Raw genomic sequence first — 17,345 nt, 5'->3', positions numbered from 1 at the left:
GGAAAGCAACACTAAACATTCAAAGAATCTAGTGATCCTAACTTGAAAAAACATAATTAGCTACAGTGAATCAGAGGGGGGAAGAAAGAGCAGACAGGTGAAACCAAACTACTACTGTGTGCAACTCCACAATATCACGGCGCTGAGATTCAGTCTACAGTTTCTTTGCTCTTCATAAATCAAAAAGACTCTCTTTAAGGGATAACTATTGTGATTTTTATTAGCAAAGTGTTGAAATGTAATTGGGAAACCAGTAGGTATATACTCAGCATGGCTCAGCTGTGTGTCCACTGCCACTGTCCGTGCTACTCCTGCTACGTTATTTATATGTGCACTAGCTGCATGAGTGCTAGGGTAAGTATGTGTACAAAAGCCGGGGAATCAAATCCTAGCTCAGCGGTGGGCAAACTTTTTGGCCCGAGGGCCACATCAGGGTACGGAACTGTATGGAGGGCTGGGTAGGGAAGGCTGTGCCTCCTGAAACAGCCTAGCCCCTGCCCCCTATCTGTCCCCTCGCACTTCCCGTCCTCTGACTGTCCCCCTCAGAACCCTTGACCCAGCCAACCGCCCCTGCTCCTTGCCCCCCTCCCGGGACCTCCACCCCTAACCGCCCCCCCCAGGACCCCATCCCCTATCTAACCCCCCCGTTCTTCCCCCTCCGAACCTCCACCCCATCCAACTGCCCCCTGCTCCCTGTCCCCTGACTGGTCCCTTTACCAGGCCACTCAGAGCAGCGTGTCTGGCTGCCGCACCGCCTGTCCGGAGCCAGACATGCTGCTGTCCTGCCCTGCATGAGCACGCAGCCCTGCCGCCCAGAGCGCTGCCAGCATGGCGGCACGGCTGCGGGGTGGGAGCTTAGAGCCGGGCAGGACCGTCCCACGGGCCAGATGTGGCCCACGGGCCACAGTTTGCTCACCTCTGTCCTAGCTCCTAATGTAGACACATCCTTATATTTGGCTGTATTAAAACACATAACTTGTTTGTTTGTGCCCAGCTTACCAAGCAATCCACATTGCGCTGTATCAGTGACCTGGGCTCTTCATTATTTACAACTTTATTAGTGATCATTTTATGGTTTCTTCCAGGTCATTGATAAAAATGTTAAATAGCATAGGACCAAGAACTGACCCCTATGGGTCCCCACTAATAACACATCCGCTCAATGAAAATTCCCCATTTACAATTATGTTTTGAGACCTATCAGACAACTTTTATTCGATGTGACATGTGCCATGTTAATTTTATTTGACATTGACTTGGGATTTGAATGTCTAGTAGTGTATTTTTCTGGTGACTATGTGGATATAAGTCGAATGTCTCAGCTGCATGAACCCAGAAGGGAGATGGAAACAGTTCAATGGTGACAAAACACAGATTAAATGTATTATGTAAATTATAGCCTGGCTAAATTCATGCTAAGTAGCATTGGATTGCTTGGTTTTTTGCAGGTACTGTACACATCCTCATACTTTTATAATACATGGAAATAAAATAGTCGGGCAACATGTGTATATATAATTAACCAAAGTACATGTAGTATTTAATACTGTGGATGTTAGCTATATTCCATAGCATTTTCTACTCTCTCCCCCCTTGTTTTTTTACCACTGCATTTTGTGAGTATGCGGAGGGGTGGCTTACGTTGTATGGTCTTTTATATACAGAAAGTCAAACGTCAGAGGGCTTAATACAAAACAATAACTTGTGCCTTCTATTGTGAGAAACCCTTTTAGTGGTTCTTTTAGGTTCAGGGAATGGTATTGATCCAAGTGAAAACAATGGCATTTTATTTTTAAACAACTCCTCAATTTTCTCAGCTACATGAGAACACACTCTCTCACCTACATTAGAACAAAAATATAACAAAGTCACATTACAATACCTTGTTTGCTCATCAGACTGGTGGCTGTAGAACAGAGTAAAGAGTTTAAAAGGAAAGATGATCTTGTGGTTAAAGGCACTGGGCTAAAGCTTAGAAGATCTGAATTCCATTTTGGGCTCTGCCACAGGCTTCCTGTGTATCCTTGTGTGAGTCACTTAATCTCCTGGTCTCTTTGTTTCCCAACTGTATAGTGGGGATAATAATACTTCCCTTTGTCTGTCTCGTCTATTAAGGTTGTAAGATCTTTGGAATAGGGACTTTTTCTTAAGTGGTTGTACAGCACTTAGCCCAGTAGAGCCATTCACACCGTTGCCTCCTGGCAGTACTGTGGTACCAATGATAACAAAGATTCATCTAGGCCTTAGCTGCCTTGTGATACTCAGTGGGTGCCACATGGAAAGACTTTTCAAAAGTTAAAAACATCATGCAGGCTGTTATGAAAGAATCTCCTACAGTTGCAGGGGGAGAGGGAGGTTATGTCTTATATTGTTCCATTCGGGGCACAAGGAATTAGTAGGATTGAATCTGCAAATGAAGCAGGATCTCACTCCTGTTCAGTCAGATGCAAATTTAATTATATTGATGACAAGAAAAAAAAAAACCACCAGACACTAAAAGCTAAGGAGCTTAGACTCACAAGTCAAAACCTGTCTTTGGACCCTGCTTAAAAAGCCAAAGGTTATCTTTAATATTTCAGCTGACTTATTCCAGTTTGAGATTGTTTGTTTGAATTTTACAACTGTCTACTAATGCTGAGAGAGAGTGCTGCTGTCGCTGTGGTTGTGAATTACTGGGCTTGGATGAAGCAGCTGATACATATTTCAGACAAGCATGTCCATCACAAATGGGCATCAGAACTTCCGCATCTAGAAGCTAAAATGTTTTGTTGTGAAGCTTGCTCCAGGCCTTACCCTTGTCCATGACAAATATTTAAAATCAAGTCTGGTGGAAAGTAAACTGTCATCAATATCCAAGACAGGTTAACTGATTATCATGGGGGGCAGAGGATGGAATCCAAAAGGAATGGAATCCACACATTTCAGTGCAAAACAAAGACATTTGATAGGTGAAAATAAACAGAATATATGTTCTTTCCTGCCTTCTGTAGCCAGGTACAATAATGATTGGTGGGCTTTTGTCCCCATACTATCCCCACTAACATTCAGAGATGTTTCCACTGGCTGAATAATAATACCTAGGACAGGGGTTCTCAAACTTCATTACACCGCAACCCCCTTCTGACAACAAAATTACTTCATGACCCCAGGAGGGGGGACCGAAGCCTGAACCCACCCAAACCCCACTGCCCTGGGTGGGGGAGCCAAGGGCTTCAGCCCCAGGAAGAGGACCTGCAACCTGCGTCCTGTTGCCCAGGGCTGAAGCCCCTCGGGCTTTTGCTTCTGTTCTAGATAGTGGGACTTGGGCTTCAGCTCGGGCCCCAGCAAGTCTAAACCAGCCCTGGTGACCTCATTCAAAGGGGGTCATGACCCACACTGGGGTCCCGACCCACAGTCTGAGAACCTAGGAAAGTCAGAACTGGCTCTTTTCCAGTTGTTTGGTGTGCAGTCTATAGTCTCCTTGCCAGATAGTTGACAGCAGTTTAGGAAAGAAATATGACTGTTTTCTTGGTAATGATAGGAAGAAAATTCAATTAGTATTTGATTTGTGTCACTGTATTCAATTTGTGCTATTTTCTAGCTATTTGTATTTGTACAAATACTTCAGAAAAGTGAACTGAACACTGGTCTGAATAGCAGCCATTTTCAGTAGGCTGTAACAATACTTTAAGTAAATGTAATGGTGATGTATATAGTCTGAGCAGTAAAACCCACAACGAGGTATCTCAGGAAGTGAAATTATTTTCACAGGTGCTGAACACCCACATCCCACCAAAGTCAATGGGTTACATTTTCAAGAAAAGTTTATTGCTCACAAATGGGGTCAGACTGTCATAAAGGGTTAGATGTCTTTTAAGCACCTAAATTAATGGAAGCAATGCTTGCTCAGTACTTCTCAAAATCAGGAAGGTGGCCCTGATTCACAAAAGCTTCTGAACATATACTCAATGTAAGTAGTCTATTCCCACTGACATCAATAGGCATTAAATATATTTTAAAATGCTGTGCTGAACCAAAGCCTAAGGCATTTAGACATTTAAGTCCATATTTGTGCACCTAAGTTTAAGCACCCACATATGAAAATTTTGGCCGGTAGCCTAATTACTAATATGCAATGAATGACCATTTTAACATGAAAATTATTTTAAAGCAGGAAATTTATTTCATTTTAAGGTAAAATAAATGAGATGATTTTGCACACTGCAGTGGTCTTTTAAAATTATCTGTATGTGTTCTTCAAAGCCTTCTTAGCAATTGAATGCATAGGGAAAATGGCAATTCACCATAAGCCCGGTTTGGGGATAAATTGTACAAGCTAAACTCTGGTCATGAATATATCAGATTATTTGCTCTGTATTACTGTTAGCCAGCACCATTGATATCAGTGGGTTACAGCGGTGCAGCTGAGTGTAGAATTTGGCTCTTGCCAGATCCTCAAAAGGTATTAGGTACCTAGCTCCTTTTAATTTGGGAGGTGAAAACTGTACACTTGAAGATGTGGGCCCTAGTGTCTAAGCATTCTTTACTGTAAATTAAGGCATGCCAATTATTCCTGTCCTTACACACAGGAAGGCAGAAGGCCCTGTTTTTAATGAGGGTGCCATACTCAGAAGGTGGGACCAATTCCTCAGAATTATCTTATTGTTGTTAATGAAATTTTAAACACACCAGAAAGCAGTGGAAAAATTTCTCTGTTATTGTCCCACCAGACCTCCATCAGAATGGCTTCTATGGAAATGCTGGAAGGTTTGAAGTTGCCACCACCTTATAGAACCCCTCAGGAAAGGCAGGTGCCCACCTTTGAGATGAATTCACACTGGGTCACAAAGGGACAGCCTGACAAAGGTGCATGTACAGTTTTCATCTCCCCAAACCAGCCTTCTTGGTGGTTAGGAGATGATTCCTCCTGACTGGGTTCACAGTTTCAGAGCAAACATTTTTTACAGTCATAAAGCAAAAACTTAAATATTACCTTATAACGTGAGATACAGATTTGAGAGAAGATATTAATGTAGGCAGCAATTTACAAGTATTTCATAAAAATTAAACACATTGTTTCACCCGTGTGTTAGTATAGTTAAGATTTTTGAATTTATAACAGACTGATTTCCAGCAATGAATTTGTCAGTGCTCGGCTGAAGCATTTGGCAAGAGATGGCACCTGGTCTGCCAGCATGTCACATGTGTTTTGTAAAGACACCTTAGGCTCTTTAGGTTCATTCTCCTTTCTTGTAATGCAAGCTTTAACTGGGGCCACAGGCCAAAAAAAGATACTCATCTGAGAATGACAAAAGTAGACAGTGATTTTAAATACTGCTTTACTGACGATTGCCTAAGGGTACCCACCTTCTAAGGAGACCAGATAAAGTCTTTTAATATTAAAATACTAGCATATGGAAAAGCTAAATGGTTTTCCTCAAGCAGCAGGTGACCTTATTCCCTAATTTAGTTACTCTACTTTCCATAATAGAAAGCTGAAGTATAAGAGTTGTAATCTATCACAAATTTGTAATAGCTCAGTGCACTGGAATTTGCACTTCCTTTTGGCAAAGATTAGCCAATATACTCTCAAATCTCTCCCCTTTTCAAACCACTCTAGTATGTCTATATTGTTTTGAGAGATAAGAACTGCAGACTGACCTTTGAATAATTTGTATAAAAGATGTATGGTGTATCACAAGTGACATTTATGTTTTCTGTACCATAAACTGAAACTTACTGTGAAACATACAATGAGAAGATGGCACCTGAACTTGCCAAGAGCTGTCTACATGTTTCTACCCTGGGCTGTTCAATCCTGTATCCGTTAACTCCAGAAACAAAGCTATGTGTATAACTGATTTTTTTTTCATTTCAGTGGCTGTTCCAAAAACAAAACAAAAAGCAAAAAGGAAAAAACAACATTTTGAGTCAACCTGATACAAAAAGTTTAATTTTTTTGGCAAACTGAAAAGTAGCAAATTTTGCTTTGGGTCAAACAAAACTTTTCATTTCTTCTTTAGCTTTTTAAATTTTTTTTATTTTTTGTAAATTTGAAGTAAATTTTAAAATGAAAAGTCATTTTGAATAAAAAATTAAAATATTTAGTTTTGAAAATGTCAAAATGAAAAGCTTTGATTTTTTTTTTTTTTTAAATGACATGAATCTGTGAATTGTTTTGGTTGGCCTGAATCTGCATTTCTTCTGTGGAAAAAATTTCAGTCAAAAACATTTGCCCAGCTCTGCTATCAATACTGTCATCTACATTTAAATCCTAAAAATGATTAGCTGTTTTCCTATGTATCACACACATTGCAAAACAATTCACAATTCAGCTCTCATTCTCCACAAAAATGACAGGGCTGCAGAAGTATGGTGCAGAAGTATCCTATGCCACCCAGCTCAGTGTTACCTTTTTCCATATTCAGATCTTGTTTTTAAAGTGATAATTAGATTTCTGAAAGGACAATATGCAGGAACAGCTGTGGTTCAGTCTAACACTGTAAGACATCCTCAGCTGAGCTCATCATGGGGTTTTACATATAGCCTGCTAAACAAATATTTTTCAGTTTTAGATATACATCGTATTTGTTAGGACACTATCTTCTCTGCATGGAGCTAAAAATTGTTTGTATTACAATAGCAAAGATAGAGACCCTAATGTCCTAGGAGCTGTACAAACACAGTAGGAGATAGACAAGTCAGACAAAGGAGGGTTTATGATCATCCAGATTTTACAGTTGGGGAATTAAGGCACAGAGAGATAAAGTGACTTGCCTATGGTTATAGAGAAAGCCTGGGACAGAGCTGGGAACTGAACTCAATCTCCAGCCAGTCCCTTAATAGTGCTGTGTCAGAACAGGAAGGACAGTCTTACGTTTCTGGACTGGCTAGTTTAACTCACTGGCAGCACATTCTGAGAGGAACCCAGAGACCAGATCTACAGTTGCACTGACAGCTACTTCCCACATGTGAGGGGTGGCATATGGTCATTCATTTAGAATGACAGGCCGTGTGCCCTCCTGCTATTATGTATATTTCTATAGACAACAACAACAAAATTCTCAAACCGCTTGTGGGCCATTTAGCCATAAACAGTGAAAATTTGTAGTAAAACAGCATTTTTGAAGGAAAACAAGCACAGTTTAAGCAGCAGCATGGGCAGATACTATTAAAACTGGTCCACTCCTGTTGAAAGTTTCCAAAGAGCAGGTGTGCGTTATAGAGGCAGAGCAACTGTTTACTTCTCACTTCATTCTGCATAAAAAAGATCTCTTGGTTTACACCTTGTTTGTGTGTTTTGTTTGATAAGAAATAAAGCAGTTGCAGGCTGGGAGGGTTTGTCTACACTTGCAGCTGCATGGGTGCAGCTGCAGTGCTCTAGCACTTAGTGAAGACGCCACTTCCTGACAGGCAGTAGCTATGTCAATGGAAGAAGTCCTCTGACAACACTGGGAGTTAGAGCGTTATAAGTACATTGCTCAAGGGTATGGATTTTCCACATCCCTGAGCGATCTAGTTATACCAACATAAGTTGGTACTGTAGACCAAGCCTCTGTCCTCAGGTATGTTATTCCCAAGGAGATAACTAAAAGACTCGGAAAATTCTGAGATGTGACTGAACAGTCATTTCAATCTATTTCTTTAGCTGGACCTATTTAATTTTCCAACTAGAACGTGGTAACTAGACACACCCATTTTCAAGAAGGCCTCTGGCAGTCATGTATTACTGCTATTGGCCAGTCTTTAGGTCTGTTATTTATGTCAGCGAATGAGTACTCTGTCCTAACATTCATCTTCAAGAACCATACAATGATGATACTGAGGAGGACTTTATGTTCTTGGATTGATGGCGAATTTTTTCTTTACCAAGTGCCCACGATATAACCAAGGTAGCTTGTAACCAACATAACTGGTTAAAATAATAAGTTATTTATGATACCTCGGTGCTGGGATTAAATATTTGCAGTTGAAGAAATAAGTAAGTACTGAAAGAAGAGGAAGAAGATCAAATATTGGTCTATATTTATATCTAGCATAGGCCAGATAGGTAACTGCAGGACCACAGAAATTGTCATACAGGTCCCATATCCTGTTTTCCACAATGGCTATTATCAAATGCCTCAGAGATTTAATGTATCTAATTGTGCCCTATTATACAATAGATGGAAAAGTCTTCCTGACCACAACTATTCTTACCACATGAAGCATGAGGATTGAGTCTTTTCTTCTCGTGATTTTATCATAGCTAGCGGAACTGTCCTCTCATGCTCTTCTTATTCGATTTGACATAAGAATCATGACTTACTTAGAACTTCCATGACATTCCCATGTTTCCCTTGATGATTTGTGGCAAGTTAATCATGATAATGAGGGTATTGATGAAAGCATGTTGTTTTTCCATTTGTGCAGCAGCTTTCAACTTACAGGCTCCAAAAGAGCTTTACATGCTAAAATACAGCTTATACAAAGGGATTGCTTCAATAGCATCAAAATGAAGCTATTTCTGGGGTGAAATGTGGCCGCTTTTCAGTGGCATACATCAATGCTAGACAATGAAATGAAAACAAATCCAACTGAAAACACTGGGATAATTTAGATAGGCATAATGTATTTTATTCAGCTTGGCATTGTGACCAGGACTAACAGTGCTATGGAATCGTAGATGACTAAATCAAGGGAGGGTAGATGTAGTCTTTACATTTCACTCAAAATACTGCAGGCTCAGCCGCAGAGTTCAGTCTTGCAGCGCTGATACCATCCTTATTGACAGGGAAGTCTGAAGCTCCTGGATCACCAACAATGCTTCTGGGAGACTTCATTGTAGGCATCCCCTGGAGGCATCCCATTCAAATGCTGACCTCCAGAGTCCAATGAGGGTGGCACTGATCAAATGTTTGGGGAGCATAAACCTCTCACATGTCAGTCACTGGCTTGTAGTATGACAGGCCTCCTTGTTACAGATCTGCTGTTGCCTGGGGGTTAGTGAGGCCTCTCTCAGTACCATGACTCCTCCTTTGCTTGGTCTGCAATGCTCTCACTTCAGGAATCATCATCATCATCATCATCAGAGAATGTTAGCCAAGCACAGGAACTGAGGTGAGGAAAGGAGAGAGCATCTCCACACTGCTAGTACTGCTGTACTCAGGGGAGGGAGGAGTTGCTGCTAATGGAATCATGAGTCCTACCCCCAACCCTCACCCTCTGTAGTGAAGAAAAAGGTCTCCCATATGACAGATATATGGCAGAGGGGAGTAAGGAGCCAATCTTCTATCACAAAGAGTAAATAATCACAGATCCCAGTCAATTCTGCTACAAGTCCTGGTCAACCAGCCAGACGCTGTGCTGAAGCCATTAGTGTTGTATGGCCTAAGGCTGAGAATTGGATGGAGGAAAGGGAGGAAAGTCAGGTAAGGGATGATGGTTTGGGAGGAAAGGGAAATTCATAGATTCCAAGGCCAGAAAAGGACCCTTGTGATCATCTAATCTGACCTCCTGCATAACACAAACAAATAATTCCTAGAGCATATCTTTTAGAATCCAGCTCCTTTGTTGCTGGAAAGTCTAGAAAGGACTGGTGGGTTGTGGTGATGTGAGGAGACCAGCGGGGGGGTGTATATAGTTAAACTGAATTCCTCCCCCCCCCCCCACAAATGTATAGCTAGTTGTGCCCTGGACTCAAACCTAGTCAGTTTTTGTATGCGCTAATGGGGGTCACACAAAATGGAATGGCTGAAGGCTAAGAATATGTGAAACTGCTTAATAGTGTGCGACGTGCTAAGATTATAAATGGAGCAACAAAAAACGCAACAATGCAAAATTCTGAATTCAATCTACTAATATTAAAAAACAACATGATGCAGCCTTTGAATGTGTCTGGGTTGTTAGGTAAGAAGAGCATTCACACCCGTTCAAAGACAGGTTAGTCCTGAGTCTTGAAAAGTCCTCTGTCATTTCACTGAAATTGTGGCTGCTTAAAGTGCCTGGTGCTATTTTAGACAATGCCCTCCATGACACTGTTGGTATTCTGCTCATGTGTGCTCAGCTAACATTGGAAGACTATTGCCTTCCACGGGAATCCCCATGAAAACAAGAGCTGCAACTCAGGGGGCAATTTTAGTGCACAACATTTTAATTACATGAAATTGCCTAATGCCTGGATTCATCATTACATATGGGAGGTGGAGGATGATTCAACAGCATGAGGAACTTTCATAGTACAATTTATACTTACGCATGCTATAACCGCACATATAGAGACTCTTTAATCTGTGGAGCTAATAGTGATTTACAATTATTATTAATTCATTAAGCCTCAGCAGCAACATCACTGAGAAAAACAGTAAGAACCATACCCAAGGCACAGACAGTGACTTGCCCAGGGCCACGAATAAAACCAGAATCCTACTTCCCTATCCCTCTCCACAAACTACTAACTCACAAACTATAACATCAGTTAATTTCTCCACTTCTCTAAGTTTTTCTTTAGCCGATTGCTATTATAGCGGATTACATTTGTATAAATGTATGGGCTATATGCTGTTCTGTAGTGTTGTAGCTGTACCATGATCTGGTAACTGTCGGTTTTTTAAAAGCTTAAATCTACAAGTTATTTGTCCCATCAAGAACCTTTCCTATCTCTAGGACAACAACACAATGGATTTGCTGACATCTTGATTATGGATCTTACTGTAAAATGTTTGGGAGCTTTGGATTGGTATTATTTAAGATTGCTTTATGATTTTTTTTTTTGCTTGAAAGTAACTTAGTAACACTTAAACGGCTGTGCTGATGGATAATACCACGAAATCAAAGAGGTCTTGTCAATAGAGATGATTGAAAGCTGCAAAACAGCATTTGTGAGTGGTCATTTGAATTCTGACTGTGTGGTGGTTTGACCATGTTCATACCCCTTACTGTTTGCTGTTAATGAACATTAGAGTAAACTAGTCCGTGGTCACGCAAATGTCTGTTCCTTGTATGAATGCCAACATTTGCACCAGAATAAGCAGCTTCATACGCAAGCAAGTGTGTTTGCTATTCTTTTTTATTAACATTTGCTGTTCACTAGTCTTCTGTTTTAACATTTCAATTATCCAACCAGGGATCAGAAGCTATAACATATGTCAAAGACGAATTATTGCAAAGCACATACATAAATGAATGAATGAACGAACGAACTTGCAACTCAATAGTTTGCAAACAGACCACAGGCTGACAATTGTTTGTATAAGCTATTTGGAAAATACAACTAATGAATAAGGATCAGTCTGTGAAAGACTCAAACAGAAAAACACCAAATAATTTGGAGCCTTTGGCCAAGAATTTCAAAACTGGGTGTCAAATGTTCGGCCCTTAAATGCTTATGTGGACTCTTGATTTTTCAATAAGTTAAAAGTTGGGCTCCTATTTTTGAGAAACTTGGCCTCAGTGTCTTCAGCCTAGATATATGGACAGCATTACTATGTCCTGTAGTATCATGCTGGTATTATGAAATGAAGGATTATATTATTGGGAAGCCCATATGTTCAAACACCATGAGGCAGGCCCCCAAAATCATGCGACTGGCTTAAAAATCATGGGGTTTGTTTGTTTCTAATAAAAAAATTTAGATTTTTGGTATTGGCTTTCTGGTTTCTGTATCTTTAGGGTGCACTTGTCATATTCTCAAGCTTTTCTTCGCAACCATGAGAGCTAGCAACTTACCTTTTGGGTTTTTTTTAAATGAAAGCTGTACACAATCTCATAACTCCAGCATCTGAGGCTTAAAGAAAAACACTATATTGCAAGACTCATGATCAATGTTCCCTCTAATTTTTGACAGGCTGTGTGCGCAAAATATTTCTTCTGTGCAAATTGTTGTGTGCGTGGTGTTTTGCCGTGTGCGTGGGATTTAGGATCTCTGTGTGCGTGCACACTCACACACAGCTTAGAGGGAACAGTGCTCATAATAAAAATCACAAGAGTTGGCAACACTGAAGAAAGAAAAAGGGGTTTTAAAGTTCTTTATAGCTACAGTATGGATGAGGCACAACTATCCAACACATAGCAAGGGAAAGGCACAAAATGCTACCATTTTACTGCCTCAACAGCACCAGAGAGAGGGACATCTTCCATAGGATGATTGCCTCCTACACACAGGGGAGCAGCTAGGTCATACAACAGTTAGGATTATCATACGTCCAGGTTTTCCCTGACATTGCCTCTTTTTTGTGGCTCCATCCTCTGTCTGGGCAGATTTTTGGAACAGGAAACGTCTGAGATTTTTTGAAGAGCAGACGCTGCAGAAGAGACCCAATTGGTCCACTTCCTTATTGGTCCCTCCCCTGCATCCACAGCTGATTGGTCCATTCCCCTGCAGCCACCGTTGCTGGATCCTGCCCACCCAGGCGCCAGCTCCAAGCCCTGGGAAGGCGGTCCCACAAGGAGGTGCTGACCGACAGCTATTGCTGTGTCCTGGGCTTATGCCAGTTGACCTACCACCATGACAGGGAGCGAAACTGCCCCCTCATGTCCAGTGAGTACCCCTGCCACAGGTGCCCCCCTAGCACCCTCCAACTGTACCCCCCTTCAGCTCCTCCTCCCTCCCCTGTCCTCTTTTTGGGAATCTGAAATATGGTAACCCTAATAACAGCTGCAATAGACAGGGTGACAAAAAGGGTTAGAAGGCTGAAACAGTCTGTGTAAGAAGAGTGACAAGATTAGGGTTGTTTAATTTGGAAAGGAGAGGAATAAGTGGGGATTAAAAGGTAGGATATAAAAAAAAGATGTCTGGTATGGAGAAGGTAAATCAGGTATTTCTATTTACCCTCTCAATTGATACAAGAAGCAGCTAATGAAACTGAAATACAACAAAATGAAACTCAAAGGAAATGCATTTTTAAACAGTGCATAATTAACATGCAGGACTCCCCTCCACAAGAAATCATTAGGCCAAGATTTTTAAGGATTGGACACGTGCATAATGAAAACGGATGAAGTTATATAAAGATAGGGTAAGAAATAGGAGGTCCATAAACCCTTGTGCTTCAGCTCATGTATCACCAACTAAGGGAGCAATCCTGCAAAGTACGGAGCACCTCAGCCCTAATACAGCAAAGAACTTAAGCATGTGCTTAACTTTAAGCACAAATACGTATACTTTCATGTGTAAAGTTAAGTATGTGCATGAGTATTTTGGTGCATCAAGGCCAGAGCATGTTGCATGTGGCAGGACTGATGCCTAAATGCCTGGATTTAGCAAGAAACTTCCCTTATGGACAAATTATTAAATGGTTTTCTCTCTCACAGGGTTTCCAACACCTTCCTCCAAAGCATAGGATATGGACCACTGTCGGAGACAGGATATTGGACTCGATGGCCATCCAATCAAATTCAGTATGGCAGTTTCTATGTTTGATATTTTTAACCTTATAAATCACCTGTATATTACTTTGAAAGTCTGATTTCACAGCATCATCATGACCACATGATTATACAAGTAAAGCTCATTTGTCAATTATATTCTTTCATGATGAATATTGCCATGATTTGACAATTAATTTTTGGCATGATTCAACCAGCTTTAAAGCTGGCTGAACATTGTCTGCATATAATCTGTTCTGCAGGTAACTGCAATAACGGTCAAATAAATTACTCGACAAATACTTATCCCTGGTACTTCGTCCAGTTCTAGCATTTACATAGTATTCAGAAATTAACATTGATGGGAAGGACAAGCTGAATGACTGCCAGATGTGTCATAGTGCAACTTAATCCATTGGGTGGTTGTACATTAAATGAGGCAAATTACATTCTCTTGTAACCAGAAGGAAAAATGTTGTAAAGGAAACCATGTTATTTTTTCCTCCTATTTATTTACTCAGTGGTGTATGATGCTCAGTGCAACAAACTCCTGCTGTAGCTTTAGGGCAATGAAGCAGTCTTAAGTTCACAATATGGTTTTTGCTCTCTTGCTTTATCCAGCTGCTAATCTTTAGCTGGAGCCTTCCTCTCCTCAGGAGCCCAACTTTGGTCTAGCTATTTCCAATGCACCTCACTGGCAACTGAGTCATCTTGAATTTTAATTTTATATTATAAGAGCAAGAAATTGGAAAGGTCCAATACTTCAAATCTCTCTCATTTAACAGCAGCTGAGCCAGCAAAACATTTCTATCATGTGGGAGTTAAGCTAAATGGGGCTGACACATCACAGATATTGGGAGGAAAGGGCCGGTTCCCAATCAGGTGCTGAAGCAAGCAGGGCTGGCGAACAAGTTAAAAACAAATGAAATAAAACCAGCTATCTTCCAGGTAGGCTCATTGCCAGGGAGCAGCCACGTAACAGACACTGCTACGCCAGTGGTAAAGTATTAGTGAAATTGACAGGGTAAAAAAATAGAGATCCTGTTTATTGGCAAAAGACATTGGTTCTATTCTTGGCTCAGTCACAGGTGCTGAGGGTGAGCCACAGGCAACCAAGTTTTCAAAAGTGACTGCTAATGTGGGGTGCCTCCCTTTTTGGGTATGCAATGTGAGACACTAATATATTGCAAGTTGGGCACTCAAAGTCAGGCATAGCCCTGTGTTGAGGGCAGCTCAGCCCCTCCCCCAGGTACTGCAGCCTAGAGCACTATGCCTCCACACAGTGAGGCACCCAGGAAGATTAAATCATAATATCCAAAAAAAGTGAGTTTCAAAACCCTGAGGAGATCTCAGGCTCCCTTTGTTTTATATTCATGATGCTAGGTGTGACCAGGTGTCTAGAATGGACCACACCGAGAATGCCACACTCAGGGCAGACTGAAGAAACAAGGCAGGCACACCTGAAAACTGGTCGTTTATACTACAATTAGATTCAGCAAACCAGTGACAAAAGAGCTTCTGCAGTACCACACTGCTTGAGAAGAAGCCAAAACACAGTCCCCTTTAGGCATTCCATGGAGCCCACGATTCCCATGCAGACAAATTGGTCTTGTACAGCGAGAGGTTACTGAAAACCCAATTCACCATACATGAGGTTCTACCAGTCCAGAAGAATCAGACACTTACCCCAATATATATCTAGGTCAATACAGATTTCAGATCTCACCAAAATATCATGCTGTCAGCCAATCCTTTGTAAACAAACTAAGAATTAATAAAAGACAAGAATAGAGTTAAAATGGTTAGAAGAGCATATACATGCAAATAATTGCAAAGCCTTAGGTCAGGTTTGTAGCAATGATGGAATAGACTGCTGGCGTGCAAAAGTCTCTTTGGTAATTTCCAAAAGATTGGAAGGTCCTCAGTCCCTAGTTCAAAATACTCCTTTTTGTTGTAAATCCACAGTCCAGAGAGTTGGAGCAGGAATGAGGCAAAATGGAGATGGTCCAGTTACAAGTTACCCCCTCTCCCAGGTGCATGGAAAGTTACAGTCCCAAACAATGCCCGTAGCCCATGTGCATGGAAAGTTACTGGCAAAGATGGTGTCTTAGGTCACATGTCCACTTCACATGTCTTTACAGGTTTTGCTGAATCACAGGGATAGCCATTGGCCCCATGCTGTCTGAGACATCCACAGGAAGACTCATTATTGAGCTGATTTCCCTTAATGGCCCATCACCACCTGAATGGTCCATCAAACAATTTAATGGTTCTGCAACAAGATGCTAGCTAGACTGGATGTTAAACTAGCCTGTGGGTGTCACCCTTGAACAAAGCACATTTGAGATACAAATACATATTCATAACTTCAGATGCAAAAATGATACATCCATATAAATAAGATCATACCTACCAGATTACAATTTTTCCATTGATACCTTACATGACAAACACTGTATAAGAATTGTTGCAATTGTATAACAGTGGTAATATCAATTATAAAAGTGGCCATATTCAATCATACAGCATCACACTAGGGTACAAATGATTTTCCCCTAAGAGTGTGGCAGCTAGGTTCTTTTTAGCTTCTCTTGATCGTGGTTCCTCATCTATATGCTTATCTATAACCTCGGTGGGAATAGGTGATTTGAGATTGGGTGGCAATGATTTTGATTTGTCCACCCATTTACTTTAGCTTCCCTTTCCCATTATGGAATCCAGCTGCAAATGGTTTCCCTGTTGAAGGTCCCATGGACTGAGCAATGGCTCAGATTTGTTTGTTGGAAAGTGAAGTAGTTGTGGTTTCATTTACCACTTCTTTAGCAACCTACCATTTGATTGCTTCCCATTTGATTGCCATTTTGATTGCTTCCCTTGGCAGGTCTCTAATGAGTAGGGACATACTCACCCTAATCCTATCTCCCTGATCTGGATCATGATGCCATAAACCACACTAATACAGGGGACATAAATCTCCCTCATCAAGCTCTTCCTCTGAGGAGAAGGGTGAGTACTGAGTTGCACAGCAACCTGTAATGGCAGCCATCTTATCCTGCCTCACTTGTAACTGGGCATGTAATTTAGCAATTATTCAATTGCAGTGATCATGGGAGGCTGCCCTTTTCCATTCCTGGTTCTCCTGCTTTACAGCTCGAAGGGCAGATTGAGCATCTTCCAATTCTCTCTCTAATTCCCCTGCTTTTTGCCCAAGTTGTTGGCACTTCTCAGACAATGCCTCCTTTTCATTAGTGACCATTCCCAGTGTCACTAAGGAGATCAAGATGGAGGCTTGAGCAGTCTGCAGATTGCTATCAAGGAACTGGTGGGCTTGCTGTTCTCCTGCCTATTGTACTTGTATATCCTTGAAGGCTCCCTGGATCTGACACAGTCTTTCAAGAATTTCAGAGCTGTCTTTCCAGCATCCTTGAATTAGGGCCTTTTTCCTAATGATGCCTTTAGGCTTAGTAGCCATCAACTTTTCCCATTGCTCTTGGAGCAAATTCCAAGGGAATAATTGAGAGTCTGCCATGAAGGCATCTAAGGACCAGTAAGGAGATGTAACAGTGTACCTCTTCCTCCACCATTCTCTTTTCTGTACAGGCTTTAGCCCACCACCATCTCTCTTCAAGAGATTAAGATAGCTTCCCCCACTTGAAATGCAAGATTGTGATTCCCTGACTCCAAGTGTTGTAGTTTTCAAATCTAGCAAGATCCATTGGTCCTCACGTGGGGCACCAATTATTATGAACTGCCCTTCCTACTACAAGCAATTCAGTTAGGTTCAAGAGACCAGCTGGATTTTAACCATTTATTGAAAACTACAATAGAATCCAAATATGTGATTGTAAGCTACAGTACAGCAAGTAAAGTAAACAATCTCACTCCCTGCCAGCAGCGAGATGTACCAGTTGCGGACAGATGAACCTCTTTGTTCAGAGTCGGTCACCTCTCCACCCCAAAGAGAAGCTCTTAACACCCTTCCCCCTCGCCCAAGTTACTCATGTGCCTTGTGATGGTCACAT

This window comes from Caretta caretta, chromosome 9, assembly GCF_965140235.1.
Source record: "Caretta caretta isolate rCarCar2 chromosome 9, rCarCar1.hap1, whole genome shotgun sequence".
Taxonomy (NCBI): Eukaryota; Metazoa; Chordata; order Testudines; family Cheloniidae; genus Caretta; species Caretta caretta.
The sequence above is the reverse complement of the archived record's forward strand: the minus strand, read 5'-3'. Positions refer to the sequence as shown.